General features: G+C 39.8%; 1 protein-coding gene across 2 annotated transcripts in view; it reads left to right on the top strand.

Annotated features, from left to right (window-relative positions):
* LRRC4C (leucine rich repeat containing 4C) overlaps window positions 1-16,609 on the top strand; it is a 1,133,428-nt gene that overhangs the window by 512,162 nt on the left and 604,657 nt on the right. Inside the window, exons 3-4 of one of the 2 annotated variants that reach the window (XR_008444790.1) lie at window positions 390-522; window positions 6,710-6,780. The gene's annotated coding sequence lies outside the window, so the exon portion shown is untranslated. Of the gene's footprint in view, window positions 1-389; window positions 523-6,709; window positions 6,781-16,609 lie in introns of those variants that run through there. The other variant, XM_054026879.1, reaches the window with a different exon arrangement.

Here is a 16,609-nt window from a genome sequence, read left to right as displayed (position 1 = left end):
TGGGGAGGAATGTGGCACAACCATGGATGGAAGAGGGGCAGGACCGCAGGCGGAAGGGTTGGGGAGGGCCCCCCACTTGCTGTGTCTTAGGGTCCCAGGAAACCTTGATCCAGCTCTGCTTTTAAGAATACAAATCAATAAACATAAAAACTGTACTTTAAATTGAAAGAGTTATTTTTCATTTCCTGTCCTAAAAAAAATGTTAGATACAGCTGCTGTCAAAGTAATCTTGCTGAATTTCATTCCAGAGGCATCTGCGTTTCAGTAGTGGGTTAGGAAATTTCCACACTTACAGACTGTAAAGTGTTCTGGGGTCCATCAGGATGAAAAGTTCTGTATACATAAAGTGCAATTATTCTTTCTTTTTATTATCCCCTTTTTTGACACAGGTCACCAGGGGAGCAGGAATGGCCGTGAAATTTGTTGCTAGGAAATATCCTAACAACATGACTTGCCAATGAGAAAGGAAGTGGAATCCACTTTGGCAAAGAAGAGAATTGTCCAATGAATGACCAACTACAGGTAAACTGAATGTTGTCTTCGTTCATATACCCTTAAGATGTACTGATGTTGTATGTCTAGTTAGATCTGACATCTCCATCCCACACATCACTGTGTTTACCCAAAGTCTTGATCACTGCAACCATATTTTTTTCTTATTTTCAAGAAGTGAAAAATGATTATGGTGTTGGTGATGTATATCTGTATTGGGTGTCCAATTGATCCTCAATGTGATATTTTTAGGCATCTCTATGGGGGCTGAAACAACAAGAGATTGAAGTGCTTACGATTCATCTGCACAAATCTTGCAAATGTACTCTGTTTTGCTGACAGCGTTCTGTGTTCTGTATCTGGGTGCCAATTGTATCATTAACATGGAACAAAGTGTTTTGGAAAGTTGTCTAATTTTGAGAGGCTGGCTTTGGCAACTCAACGCTGCAGTGAAATGAAGATATTTTCTGTTAGCCTGACATAGAGGCTGCTGCATTCTAATCAAGAGCATGAGGTAATTCAAAGTCATGTGTGGAGTTTTCAAATCACATGACTTCCTCTGAGATCTGTGGTGACCTCAGATATGTGCACTGGTATATGCTGTGTCGAGAGAAGTAACACACACATCCCTGGAGAATATGGGAGACTACGAACCATAATTTCTCAACTTTCATAGAATCATAGAATATCAGGGTTGGAAGGGACCTCAGGAGGTCATCTAGTCCAAGCCCCTGCTCAAAGCAGGAGCAATTCCCAACTAAATCATCCCAGCCAGGGCTTTGTCAAGCCTGACCTTAAAAACCTCTAAGGAAGGAGATTCCACCACCTCCCTAGGTAACCCATTCCAGTGCTTCACCACCCTCCTAGTGAAAAGGTTTTTCCTAATATCCACCCTAAATTTCCCCCACTGCAACTTGAGACCATTACTCCTTGTTCTGTCATCTGGTACCACTGAGAACAGTCTAGATCCATCCTCTTTAGAACCCCCTTTCATGTAGTTGAAAGCAGCTATCAAATCCCCCCTCATTCTTCTCTTCTGCAGACTAAACAATCCCAGTTCCCTCAGCCTCTCCTCATAAGTCATGTGCTCCAACCCCCTAATCATTTTTGTTACCCTCCGCTGGACTCTTTCCAATTTTTCCACATCCTTCTTGTAGTGTGGGGCCCAAAACTGGACACAGTACTCCAGATGAGGCCTCACCAATGTCGAATAGAGGGAAATGATCACGTCCCTCTATCTGCTGGCAATGCCCCTACTTATACAGCCCAAAATGCCGTTAGCCTTCTTGGCAACAAGGGCACACTGTTGACTCATATCCAGCTTCTCGTCCACTGTAACCCCTAGGTCCTTTTCTGCAGAACTGCTTCCTAACCATTCGGTCCCTAGTCTGTAACAGTGAATGGGATTCTTCCATCCTAAGTGCAGGACTCTGCACTTGTCCTTGTTGAACCTCATCAGGTTTCTTTTGGCACAATGTTCTAATTTGTCTAGGTCCCTCTGTATCCTATCCCTACCCTCCAGCCTGTCTACCACTCCTCCCAGTTTAATGTCAAGTGCAAACTTGCTGAGAGTGTAGTCCACGCCATCCTCCAGATCATTAATAAAGATATTGAACAAAACTGACCCCAAGACCAACCCTTGGGGCACTCCGCTTGAAACCGGCTGCCAAGTAGACATGGAGCCATTGATCACTACCTGCTGAGCCCGACGATACAGCCAGCTTTCTATCCACCTTATAGTCCATTCATCCAGCCCATACTTCTTTAACTTGCTGGCAAGAATATCGTGGGACACCATATCAAAAGCTTTGCTAAAGTCAAGGAATAACATATCCACTGCTTTCCCTTCATCCACAAACCCAGTTATCTCCCTCAGAGAAGGTAATTAGGTTAGTCAGGCATGACTTGCCCTTGGTGAATCCATGCTGACTATTCCTGATCACTTTCCTCTCCTCTAAGTGCTTCAGAAGTTGTTTAGTGCTAGATCTGTAGTAACCAACATTACCCATATCTAATGAGAATGGATTTCACTTCGGGAAGGATCCAGTGGACATAGTGTACTTAGATTTCCAGAAAGTCTTTGACAAGGTCCCTCACCAAAGGCTCTTACGTAAATTAAGTTGTCATGGGATAAGAGGGGAGATCCTTTCATGGACTGAGAACTGGTTAAAAGATAGGGAACAAAGGGTAGGAATAAATGGTAATTTTTTAGAATGGAGAGGGGTAACTAGTGGAGTTCCCCAAGGGTCAGTCCTAGGACCAATCCTATTCAACTTATTCATAAATGATCTGGAGAAAGGGGTAAAAAGTGAGGTGGCAAAGTTTGCAGACGATACTAAACTGCTTGAGATAGTTAAGACCAAAGCAGACTGTGAAGAACTTCAAAAAGAACTCACAAAACTAAGTGATTGGGCAACAAAATGGCAAATGAAATTTAATGTGAATAAATGTAAAGTAATGCACATTGGGAAAAATAACCGCAACTATACATACAATATGATGGGGGCTAATTTAGCTACAACTAATCAGGAAAAAGTTCTTAGAGTCATCGTGGATAGTTCTCTGAAGACATCCATGCAGTGTGCAGCGACAGTCAAAAAAGCAAACAGGATGTTAGGAATCATTAAAAAGGGGATAGAGAATAAGGCAGAGAATATCTTATTGCCCTTATATAAATCCATGGTACACCCACATCTTGAATACTGCGTACAGATGTGGTCTCCTCATCTCAAAAAAGGTATACTGGCATTAGAAAAGGTTCAGAGAAGGGCAACTAAAATGATTAGGGGTTTGGAACGGGTCCCATATGAGGAGAGATTAAAAAGGCTAGGACTTTTCAGCTTGGAAAAGAGGAGACTAAGGGGGGATATGATAGAGGTATATAAAATCATGAGTGATGTGGAAAAAGTGAATAAGGAAAACTTATATACTTGTTCCCATAATATAAGAACTAGGGGCCACCAAATGAAATTAAAGAACAGCAGGTTTAAAACAAATAAAAGGAAGTTCTTCTTCACACAGTGCACAATAATTTGTGGAATTCCTTGCCTGAGGAGGTTGTGAAGGCTAGGACTATAACAGGGTTTAAAAGAGAACTAGATAAATTCATGGAGGTTAAGTCCATTAATGGCTATTAGCCAGGATGGGTAAGGAATGGGATCCCTAGCATCTGTTGTCAGAGGGTGGTGATGGACAGCAGGAGAGAGATCACTTGATCTCTTGAACTGTTAGGTTCACTCCCTCTGGGGCATGTGTCATTGGCCACTGTCATTAGACAGGATACTGGGCTGGATGGACCTTTGATCTGACCCAGTACAGACATTCTTATGTTCTAACCAGAGTTCTTCATTCAGTAAATATGAATATTATTCAACAAAATTCATGAAAACTTGTATGTAGTTTTTGGGTAAGGTCTGGGGCATGGTATCAAAACAAACCTAATATGATGATTTTAGGACAATCTGCTGTTCTGGGTTTGTATAGCTTCTAGAATAATGGGGTCATGGTCTATGATTAGGGTTTCTATGGTAATACAAATTAATACAAATAATATAGTAGATGTTTCATCCTTTGACTACAGAAACCTCTGAAAGACAGTACACCTGAGGCTTCACTGTTAGCAGGTTGTATAATCACTTATACTGCATCCACTTTTCAGAGATGTAACACCAGGTCAGAATAGTAGCAATTTATATTTACTTTGAACAGAGATAAATGACTATTCAAACTTTAAGGCAGGGGAGGATCAGGCACAATTATTGTTTGCTTTTATTAGAGGGAGCCCTCAGTGCTTATGAGTTTGTTTTGTGTGTGTGTGTGTGCGCCAAGCAATACGAAGGCGCCTGAGATAGTGAGCTCCACAGTCCTCTCCCTTGACTAAAGGATTCCAGAAACATGTGGGAATAAATAGAAATAAAAAGACTAATGGAGAAATATTTTAAAGTAATTACTGAAAAGTAAGGAATCACTATACCCCATGACAGAGAACTATTGGCAACAGGCTGGTAGAGGAATACTTTGAAATAAATAACAACAGTTTTATGTCCCATAGGTTTCTTAAATAAAGTTCTACCATCCACATACATACACATTTCACATCATAGGTGCATAATTACATAGCAATGAAGCTGAGAGAAAAGGAAGACAAGTTGTTTAGTTATGTAGCATGCAATGCTGTTGAATGTTTAGATGTTATCTTTCTGGCAAATTATCCCACTGAGTACAACAGTGACTCTCACATATTTTGGACTGTGGTAAGAGACTCTTTGGGAACATCAATTAGTGTTTTAACACAATGAAATCAAGGACTTTTCAATGCTGGTGGAAGGGATGAAGCTGAGTAAATATTTGCTTTATATCAACTGGCTTGGAATTTAGGTACAGTAAACGAACCCCTAAAAATGATGAACGTTGTAAGATAATTCCCAAAGCTAAAGAAGTGAGAAGAACGAATGAGGATGGTAATGCAGAGTGGACTGATTTTTGTGTGTGGTTCTTTCCACCCCCGTGGAGAAAAAAACTAAATAAAAATCTGTTGTGCACTGTAGATGCTTACTATAATATTTCCAGTTATTTTTCTCTTGAGGAAATGCCTCAGGCAAAATGCTTGTCACCTTCCTGCTATGGTGGAGCCTTGCTTTTCTATTTGTGTCCTTTGCTACTTCAGTCTGTTGCCTGCTCACTTCTCTCAAGAATTCTTCCCTGCTTGAGAGATTTTTTACACTCAGGCTGTAAAATATAAAGAATGGGAAACCAGTGACCTTGACCTCACCATGAAAGTTTCTATGCTAACCTCAAAATATCATGGACCTGCGTGGGTGTTAGAGGGTGATGAACACCTCTAAGGGTGGAACCCATCAGACATGGCTTTTTATAAATCCATGATTCCAAGTCAATATTTCTTGAGGTGCCTAAGGAAGTTAAGATTCCTGAGGGAGGTGTGTTGTGTAATGCTAACATTAATGGAGATTATTCTTCAGCTCAAGTAGCAGAATCCTAAACTTTTAGAAAAGGAACATCATAATCTATCCCTCAACTACTAAGAAGTTTTGAGGGGCCATAGTAACAACTGTGAAGTCCTAGGTGAAAACAAACCGGTTGAACTTACAATATTTAAGATAGAGTGAAATAAATACTCTTATAATGAAGCCATTTTTCCATGGACCACCATCACTCTAAATGAAGTTCCCCATATCCCTATTCATTCTAAGCCAGTTTCACTGTAATTACAATGAAAACTTGAACTTGTAACAGATTTTAATTGTTCACATCTATCAGTTAGTCAGTGCTACTCCAGTAACAGCAGTATAGTTTTTACCACATTCCTTCATAACAATTTTCACACACACACAAAAGGTATTATTCTCCTTATGTGGGTTATCCTAGGGGAAATAAAAGTGTTACAACTTCCTTCCCTGAGAATTTTCATATCTTTTGAAAAGAAAAGCAAGGCCATTATAAGTTCCCCTGAAAAATGAAACAACAAACTCTTCCTTTTAAGAATTGAACCAACTACCAGTTTCTTGGCAAGATTTCCTCCATCTCAGAAATGTTTCAGAGGGCCCTTAGGTTAGCCCTTAGAGCCTGAGTTATATCAATCTGTTCCATCATCTCAAAAGATGAAGAGGTGTGCTGTAGGCATTTTTCTCTGAGGAGTCATATTTAGCATTGACTCTCAAAAGTCTGGGTAAATTACCTTTCTCCGGGGAAGAAAGGGCTAAAACTCCAAATACTCTTTGGCAAAAAAAATCTCCCTTGTACAATGTATCAATACATTTAATTTTCAATAAATGTCATGTCATGCCTGGAGAATGAATTGAACCTACTCTGCCCAAGTCCTGAAGATGTTACCATATTTCAACCTCTCTTTACTTAGGCAAAATTACAGTGAATTTCTTTGAGAATTTTGAGTGAGTAATGATCTGAGGATTAGGCTCCATGTGAGTATTGCATTGTGAGACAAGCATAAATTATTCCAGCAGTTTCAGATATACTACAAATGCTAATTGTTAGTTCAAACTGATTATTCTGTATTGGCATTGTAACCCAGCTAATAGATCCCCCAAATCCTCAATGCAGCACTGAAAAAAATAGTTACAGATACTCTCTAAGAAAAACACTGATCACCTTGCTGAATTAATTTACTTTGGATGGCCTAGAGATTCATCTCTTAGATTATTCTGAATTGGTTCTGGAACTATTTGTCTTTTTCCAATAGGTATTCATTACCCTGAGCAGAATATACTCTGGATAGGGAAACTTACCTGGCAATGAACGTATGCCCTTTCCAGCCAGTGGAGGTAAGAAGACTATTTTAGCAACAGCTCCCAGTTCTCAGAGCTAGTGTAAACCTCATTAATTTTATGGTGCCTCAGTGGTTATTGAACTATAGATGTCTGAGGCAGAAAATGCCATAGTAATATTGATTTAGAAGGAAGAAAAAGGTAAAGAGAAAACAGGAAGTAGGAGGGTTGAGAGTCTAAATGCTTGAAGCCAAAATCTGCTCATAATTTATACTAGTATAACTTATTCCAGCTCAACATTCAACTCTCTAGCTCAGTGAAATTTATTAGTGTAAATGAAAGCAGAAATTCAGCTTCATTTTTGGGATAAATTGTCAACACGTATTCCAAGCTAAACTCAATCAGTGTCACTTTGAAACTCAGCACTTTAAATTTCAAGGAAGATTGTGCAAGCATTCTTTACTGTGAGTTCTCTTGAGCTCACATCTTTTGAGTTTGGTTTGGAGGCATTTGATTCAAACAATCCAAAGTGTTGCCAGAGCCATCATGTTTTGCCCAGTTTCACCTGGAACCATAAATGCCTCCCTTTTATCCTCTTCCGTGGGAGAGAGCTCATTCAGTAATCAGACCATGTTCATCAATATAGTTTGAAAACCTCTGGCAAACCTTGCCTATGTTTTGGGTTCATAATGAACCTTAACAACAGTTGAGCTTTTCATGTTTTGGTTTGTTACACATTTCTTTTCTTTTTATTAAATTCTGAAATCTTATTTAACTCTCAAATTCAGATTATGGCTGAAATAATTGAAGTATCCTAAAGATGCTTCAGATGTCCTTCAGTTATGTCACATCACAAGTCTTACTTTAAGAAATATCTAAAGTAATCCTTTTGCTGACAAAATATCCACAGGAACAGTAACCCAATAGAGATATATTCTGTCTTTTTTTTTTAACCTTGCAGTGTGCCGTCTTCATTTAAACGAGATTTTCATAGTACAATACAGATTAATAGAATCTGTGAGTCTACATCTCCTGAGTGGCTTTGAAAACATTAGCCTAAATCTGTGTGCATGTGTATCCTTATTGTAATATAGAAGGTGCATGGATACATTTTAGTGGTTTCAGTTCTAAGACGTGGTATGAATGTACCTTTAATGGCTTGTAATTAGGATCATCAATAGGACTCACCATAAAAGGAAAATTGTGAAGGAGACATAATATGAGTGCTGAGTTCTGTAACCCAAAAAGAAGTTAAATTGAAATTTACTTATCTGTGTGGCTTGGCAATATACTGACATATCGAGAATTTCTTACAGTGGCAATTCAACCTGTGGTGCAAAATGTTTTCATGCTGGTGTACTGTGGGGTGGATGTTTTCCAGTTTGCACAGGACAGGAGAAACCTCATAACTGCTGGAAGCCATTTACTGAACATATTTGATAAAGGGATGAAATGATGAACCCTCTTAATAGTCAGCAAGGGGACTTCTTTGTTTTGTTTTTTTTTGTTTGTTTGTTAGCTAGTTAGTTAGCTAGTTAGCCAGCCAGCCACATGGTACAGTGCATGAAAAAAGAAAATCATACATTGTTAAGGTAAGCCAAGCAATAATTATTCACTTTTACTTTTGTAACATTAGAAAATAAATACTATTAGTTAAAAATATATAAATTTGTGAAAGCTCCTCTGGATTCTTTCAGCTATTCTTCCCACTTTCATTCCCATTCTGAGGTTCTGTCCTCTAAATTTGTTCCTTTTCTTCTGGCTGCCTTGGTATTTTCCAAACCATGGTGGAATGTTGCAGGTCATCTTTGATATCATGGATAGAAATATCTTAATTACTGTGAAAGTCGCTAGTTGCATCATGCAGTGTCACCTCATGGTCATCTTTGATATTTTTGATTTTGTGTTGGAAATATTGTGACTAGAAAAAAATAGTTACTAATGCCTTCCATTTTTGTTGCTGTGTGACTCAAACTCTATTTCATCTAGATTGCACACACACGCGCGCGCGTGCGCACACACACACACACACACACAATATTAGCACTTAAAAACCAGTTGTACAGGTCACTTCAAACAAGTGCCACTTCAAGCTTCATACCACACCACACAACTTCTATAGTCTGTGTGCCACATTTACAGCAAAACTATTTTTATAAATATTTTTGAGCATTGTTTGTTTGTTCATTCATTCATTCTGACTATTTTTCATATGTGGTTGCTTACAGGTTGCCTTTGTTACCATGAGTGCAAGTGTACAGGCCCTGGAGGGAGAGGAAAATTCTAATTCACGTGTTTTATAGTCCTCTAAAAATAACTGGAAATAGGTTATCTATTCAGGTGCAATATCTTGGGCCTTCCCAGGGATATATAGAGCAAATGTGTTCAGTTGAAGGAAGGGAATCTCCTCTTCCCCACATTTCTAGCTCTTCAGAATTACGGGCTGTAAATCTCCTGAATACAGGATTGCTGATTTCCAAGCTAGGACATTGGATAACTATAAGGTTAGGGAGAAATTCCACAGTTAAGGGGAAGAGCATGAAACTTTTTCTGGCATGTTATTTTAAAATACAATGGTTTGAGGCTGCTCAGAAGATTAGAAGCAGACACTGTAAAGATAGATTACTGGGCAGAGTGCAGCTCAGGAGTTTAAAGGTGCATGATAAATGCACTTTATCATGTAAAAATGACCGCATATGATCTATGTTGTTGTATGGCTGGAGAGGGCATTTCTGGAAGATTACTTGAACTGCCTTGGTTGTTATATTTGATTTAATAAATGTGGTTTAGATTTTTTTTTTAATTTACAGATATTACTGATGGGGCAATACATCTAAATTATCTAATGCATATTATACTTTTGTACACTGAAGTTAAGCTTGAGGAAATTCATTGTAAAGAAAATAAGAAACAAAACCCCATATAAATACAAGCTACACCATTCTCACTTAATATTGGAGGTCTGTGATGAATTGTACGACCTGTATAAGTCAGACCTCTGAGCAAGACTGACGTACCACTGGTAATATCCTGTGGGGAAATGTACAGTGTAGCCAGGTAATAATATCCCTACCTGGGAAGTAAAGGTCACATGCAATAGCAAATGCCAAGAAATAATCATGGATTTTTTTTAGAGCCTAGTGGGTCAGTAAGACCTTGGTAGACTTAGGTATTTCTTTAGCTTTGCAAGAGTGTAGGACAGGGAATTTAAGGAATTGAAGGTAAAGTGCAAACAAACGTTTTGCTAGCCTGAGCTAATATAGCTTGCTGTTCTAGGAGGATGTTTTGGGTTAGGAAGTTCAGTTTTATCATTGTTTTTTCTTTGTAATTATAGAGTAATTGGCCTGATTTGCAGAGTCGCTGATCATCCACAAATACAGCTATTGTCAACAGGAGCTATAGGTGCTCACTACCTTTTGAAAATCAGTTCTTATATTATATGGTCTTTTAGGGACATATGTTTTAAACTGGCCATATATTTAAAATTGTTCTGAGGCACTGGATTGCCCAAGTGAAAGGTATGGATACAGAAACTTTTCCCATTAGGTCACCCTATTGCCTCCAGCAAAATAGGGTGGACCGTTGTCCAGTGACCTTTGTTAAAGAGTTAGTGGGGCTCACTCCAGTTTCAGATGGGTAGATGTTCACATCACAAAAATAACCACCATACATAATTGGCGCTAGGTTGGCCCTTGCTGCTAGCAGAGAGGCCAAATGGAAGAATGGATAGTGAGGTAATATCTTCTTCCCAGTGTTCATGTGTACACATAAGTGTTGAGTCATATTGGCATGAGGGAAATTAGCAGTGCCATTGCCTATGCTATGCTTGGATAAATAGAGAATTTCAGTGACCAAGGCTGTCAATCCAGCAGCACCTTTCATGATAATTATAAATAGCCCAGCTACCCTAATTGCTCTTATAAACATATTGATTGACATATACACCATTACTTATATACAGAAATATGTGAATGCTTCTGTTCATGTTTGTGTGTATGCAAAACATAACATTACTATCAGAAAATATTATCCTCTGCCTTCAGTTTTGATGACCAAATGCTTTTTCAATCTGAAATTGTAGTTTGTCAAGGGTTCATCTAAATCTAACCAATATCTTTACATTCTCCCTTATAGAAATTGTTCTACCTTGATTTTGAGCAGAATGTCCTTGCTCTCAAAAACCTGACTTACCATGGAACGTTGTTGTTGTTTTTTTCTCCTCCAGGTCATGAGGTGATGGTTGGATAACATATCTAAGATAACAACCTTTCCTATCCGCCTCCATCCAGACTGTCTTCATGTCAATCTCCATTACTGCAACATCCTTCTCTCTGGCCTTGACAAATGCAATATTGTCACATTCATATCCATTCGAAATGCTGCTGCAAAGATCATTGTCCTAGCTTGTCGCTTTGACCATGTCACCCCTCTCTTTGAATCCCTCCACTTGCTCCCTCTATTGCATCAAATATAAGCTACTGGTCTTCACTTTCAAGGCCCTTCATGGTCTATTGCTGACCTTCCATCATGTCTCATTTATTAACTCTGACCTCTTAACCATTGGAACAATTTACCAAGGGTTGTGGTGGATTCTTGGATCTTTTTTAAAGCTATGTTCTAGAACAGGGGTCGGCAACGTTTGGCACACGGCTCGCCAAGGTAAGCACCCTGGTGGGCCGGGCCAGTTTATTTACCTGCTGATGTGGCAGGTTTGGCCGATCGTGGCCCCCGCTCGCGAGAAGTGGCGCGGGCGAGGGATGTGCTGGCTGCGGCTTCCTGCCGCCCCCATTGGCCCGGGACGGTGAACCGCGGCGAGTGGGGGCCGCGATTGGCCGAACCTGCCACGTCAGCAGGTAAATAAACTGGCCCGGCCCACCAGGGTGCTTACCCTGGCGAGCCGCATGCCAAACGTTGCCGACCCCTGTTCTAGGAATTATTTTGGGGAACTTCTGTGGCCTGTGTTATAAAGGAGGTCAGTCTAGATGATCACAGTAGTGCCTTTTGGCCTTGGAATCTATACCTTTGTTATTGGCTCATGATGCTGTACCACCCACTTGTTAAATTTTCAGACAAGCACTTTTGTGATTTCCCCCATGCTGCTCCTTGTGCTTGGGAGGAGCTCCGCATAAACATCTGCAAAGCTACCTCATTATGCTCCTTAAAACTCTCTTTTGCTATGATGTCTACAAAAAAAAACAAAAAAACTTGACAATGATTAGGCCACTGGTGTGCCTAGAACACTGACCATTATTGTTTTCTCGTGCTCCTCTCCTGGCAGTATCCATCTGCTCTCTCTTATCTTATAATTAGTTGTAAGCTCTTTGGGGCAAGGACAGTCTTTTTCTTCTATTTGTACAGTGCCTAGCACGATAGAGTTTTGAACCATGATTAGCACTCCTAGGCATTATGGTAATATAAATAGTAGTAGTAGTAACAATCATAATAATAATGACAGACACTTCTTATTTGTTGTTTTCTGATAGGATGTGAAGATTGTCTATGTTTTGGGGATACAATTAAATGCAGATAGCTTATCTTAGAGGAAAGTACCTCCAATGTTAATCACAAAAAGAAAACCCAGGCTGTCAATTAAAGCTCTTTGATATTCCAAAAGAATCTTCTGAACCATCTAGATTAAAAAAAAAAAAGTATCATCTGTCAAACTAAACTATGTCTAAATGCTGGAGAGAGATGAAATATCTGTTGGTATATACCATAAAGTTGTATCTCAATCTGTCAATATAAGAATCAGAAAGCTTGGAATTTTGATAGATATAATCTTTACTGGACCATCTAATGGAACAGTAGTAACAAATTATTATTAGCAAGGGCTTTCAGGGCTTTATTTAACTCCCAGTGAAGACAGTGGAAGTCTTTCTGTAAAATTATATCTGACTATCTTTTCAGTCATCTCTCTATTTTAGGGTTTTGTATAGTACCAACCTAAACTCTTAGATTTAATCGGTGTATCTCTATATTACTTGTGTTTGTGAAGCATTGACAGTGTCATTGGCAATTTAATGCTACTATATAAATAGAATGTTGTATTTTACTTTATTATGTTAACCTATATTGTTCATCCTGTCTCTTGACCAGTGAAAGGGGGTTTCTTCTTACTCACAGTATTTAAGACTCCTTGTTAACAATAGTTGGTTGCTATTATACAATTGTATGGTTCGTTAGAGGCTCTATCAATGGGTGTTAAGAGTGTTCAGTATTTCTCAGGTGCTGAGCACCTTATAGGATTAGGCCATAAAATACCTTTGCTTACAGGTGTGCTAAAGCGAATAAAACAATTAAAGCTGATCTTGAATAATATATTTTTGGTACACTGTCAATGCTATTGGGTGATATCTATGTGACATTGAAGCTCACTCATGAGATTAATTCAGTAAGAATAGTACTGGAGTAATACTACTAAGTCTCATTCTTTAAACTTCTAAACTATGACAAAGAAACAGATTCTTTGGGGGGGGAGAAGAGGAGGGAGGAATGATTCTCTTCCTCTACCCCTAGTCAAATGCAGCACTCTGGCATCCAAAAAGTTGTAATTCTGTTTCTTCATTGTCAGTTGTTGTTCTTGCTAGGTCAGCTATAACTCACACGAACCTGTGGGGTCAATTTAGCTCTTGATGTGCAGGCTTTTCCCCAAGGCAGGTAGTGTCTGCTAGTTGCATTTGTAACTCCTATTCTAGAAGGATCCTTTCCTCTCTCTGTGTTGCCCAATATGTCTTGGTTTAATCGTTTATCCATCAAAAGTTACTATGGCTTCCCAATGTGACTTTTTTTCTTCTGTAGAATCCTACATGTTGACACTAATGAAATCATAGGAACTGTTCTCTACTAGAACATCTTTGCACCTTTGACTTTCCTTTGATCTTTTAACCATTGAGCTTTTAATCACAAGACTTTCTTTGGGAAGCTGGGGTCCTCCAGATTAAGTCTTCAGAGGCTTTTATAGCAACATTTTACTCTTTATTTGAACAGTTTAATGCACTTTCCATAGTTTAAATAATTAAGCCTTTAAACACACATTTTCAATAGGGTAAGCATTATAATCCCCATTTTAGAGATAGAGAAATGTGAAATAATTTCCAAATGTTAAATAGTAAGTCACACAATTGATATGGCAGAGTTGAGGATAGAAACCTTCTTGTATCTCTCAGTACTAGAATGTTGTCAGTAGTCTATATATTCTCTCATGGGAACCTACATTTCTTAGGAGATTGGTAATGGGTTATGAAGCTTGTCACTTGTTCACATCCAGCCTGTAATGAAATAAGGAGTCTCTTTCATGACTTCTTAAACCAGAACTTAGGGAGACAGGCTGTATGGTTAGACTGAGAAATGCAGAGCCTTAGAAGAATTATAGAAATTGTGTTTATCCTATAGTTTAAAACAAAATTCCTTTTATACACATTACAACTGATTGCTTCCTGTCTTTTCTCTACCATGAATGATGCTACACATTCCAACTGGTGAGGCACGCAGTCATTACACTCTGCTGGATATGTAGTGGCTTATGTGAAATGAGTTCCTGGTCTCACTCCAGTTTCTAATGGACACATGTCCGCATCACAGGTGACACTAAGTGGGACCCTCATTGGAAGATTCATCAGAGAAGCCATAGGATAAATAGAATATGGAAGCTGAACCACTTTTTCATCCTTAGAGGGGTTCCCTGTAGACGAGGGTTGAGATGCGCTCACAGGATATGGTTCGGGGATGCTTGCACTGCCCTTGCAATTGCTGTCTCTTATGAATGGAGCAAAAGCTTACATTGTGTGACTGTTAAAAACTTTATATTTAAGTAAACCAAAGATGAGCTTTGTGACCCAGGTATGCACTGAGCCTATCTTGCACCAGACACCTCGCCTAAGGCTGAGAAGGCTCCTCTCTGTCGTACCCCCAAGCCTGGATCTCATTCACTACATTGTTAGCCTATAGAAATCTAGACCACAAGCACTATGTAAAATGTAAGGTTTTGTTATTAGATAGCTTGTTTTTACAAAGATATGTCTACAGTAGAAATAGTGTGCTAAGTGTTGTACAGATGTGTATGGAGATAAGATCTGTGTCCTGAAAAGCTTACAGTGACGATAGACAATGTGCAGTGAGCGTATGGACAGTGGGGCTAAAGAGAAAAAAATAGTGTATGTCTTAGTGCTGTGATTTTTGTGGAGTAGAGGCAAAGTGATTAAAGATTTTCCATTTCTTATCTTGGTCAACACAAGATATTAGTTTCAAGAATCCACTTAAGACAACAAATCAAACCACTCCACCTGATTGCAGGGGGTGCTCTTGCAACATTTTCCCTCCTCAGTGGTTTAGCAGGGTAAATTCATGGCTTGTTTTAGACCATGTGCCGATTGCATGCACGCTCACACTGAATTTCACTGAGTCCTCTGCACAGCCCGAGGCTTGTTATAACTCAGTCAGCTCTAGCTCATCTTGAGTGGAGCAGAGAGGAAGAGGAAAATATATAGCATAAGATTCTGCAAGAGATATTTCAGCTCCTTTCTGGAAGAGAGCTTGCAGCATTAGCAGCGTGCTCCCCTCACTGTGGAGTTTCACTTGAGGGATTGCACAGGCAGATTAGAGAATCAAGCGTCTTTTCCGCTATTCTCCAGATGGAGTCAAGTCAGGGTTGGTTGGTTGGCTCTTTGTTTATTATCATTTTAGTGCTTTGAGGAATTATTCTTTCATTGAAACAGAATGCCTTCAATTATCTAGCATCCATTGATTCGAGGAAGTAAGGAACCCACTGTGAAATTGAGTGTAGTCACAGGAGTGGGTGGGTGCATGTGAGAGAGAGAGAGAAACAGATTTTTAATTTCATAACTCCCATTCAGTATAGCAAGCAGGTATGCTGTGAAGGAAGGGAAGAAAGAATGCCATTCAGGCTCTGAACCCTGCAGCTCTTGCACAGTGAAAGTGGAGGCATAGTATGGTATCAGAAAGGCACGGTACAGGGTGTATCCTTTGCTGAGTGTTAGTAAGTCTCAAGTGCCTTACACACCTACTCCCTTTATGCACAAGAATACAGGATAAGACGGGGCTGGCTCCAGGGTTTTGGCCGCCCCAAGCAGCCAAACAAACAAACAAAAAAAAGCCGCGATCGCGATCTGCGGCAGCAATTCAGCGGGAGGTCCTTCGCTCCAAGCAGGAGTGAGGGACCGTCCACCGAATTGCCGCTGAACAGCTGGACGTGTTGCCTCTCTCCGAAGTGGCCGCCCCAAGCACCTGCTTGGTAAGCTGGTGCCTGGAGCCGGTCCTGGTTTAGGTGTAAAATGGTCTTGAATGAGGAAACGTGGATTTAGATGTAGTCCTCACAGTAATAAGGTATCTAGTCACCCTACTAGCTCTCTCTCTTGCTACTAGGCAGCTTCAACTTGATACCACACAGCAGCAGTCCCATTAATGCAGGATCTTAGTCCCCTGCACTTCCACCATTGCTCATCATTTTTTACTTGACTTTTATTCATGCAGGCAGCACTATGCACCCAATCTGGACAGGATCAAGTCCTCACTGCATGTCCGTACTACTCACTGACACTGAAGGGTTCTGGGCATTGGAATAAATAGTAGCTCGTGGTGCAAATTACTTGACATTCTAATGTTGCAAAGAGTGATGAAATCCCAAAGGAAAAGCCAAAGCATAAAGGGAAAAGAACAAAACTGTGTGCAAGCTGGATCATGGTACAGACATGGTAATGACTTCTAGGTGTCATACTGTCAAACTGGCTCTGAATGTAAGGAAGAGGCAGACAAGAGCAGCAGCTTATCTTGAGCTGATCAGTCTGTCTGTTTAATATGATATTTGCCTGCGGTGTCCTCAGCCCCACTCCCAGGTCTGTCATTCTGGAGAGAGCTGG

This window comes from Malaclemys terrapin, chromosome 4, assembly GCF_027887155.1.
Source record: "Malaclemys terrapin pileata isolate rMalTer1 chromosome 4, rMalTer1.hap1, whole genome shotgun sequence".
Classification (NCBI taxonomy): Eukaryota; Metazoa; Chordata; order Testudines; family Emydidae; genus Malaclemys; species Malaclemys terrapin.
The sequence above is the reverse complement of the archived record's forward strand: the minus strand, read 5'-3'. Positions and strand labels throughout refer to the sequence as shown.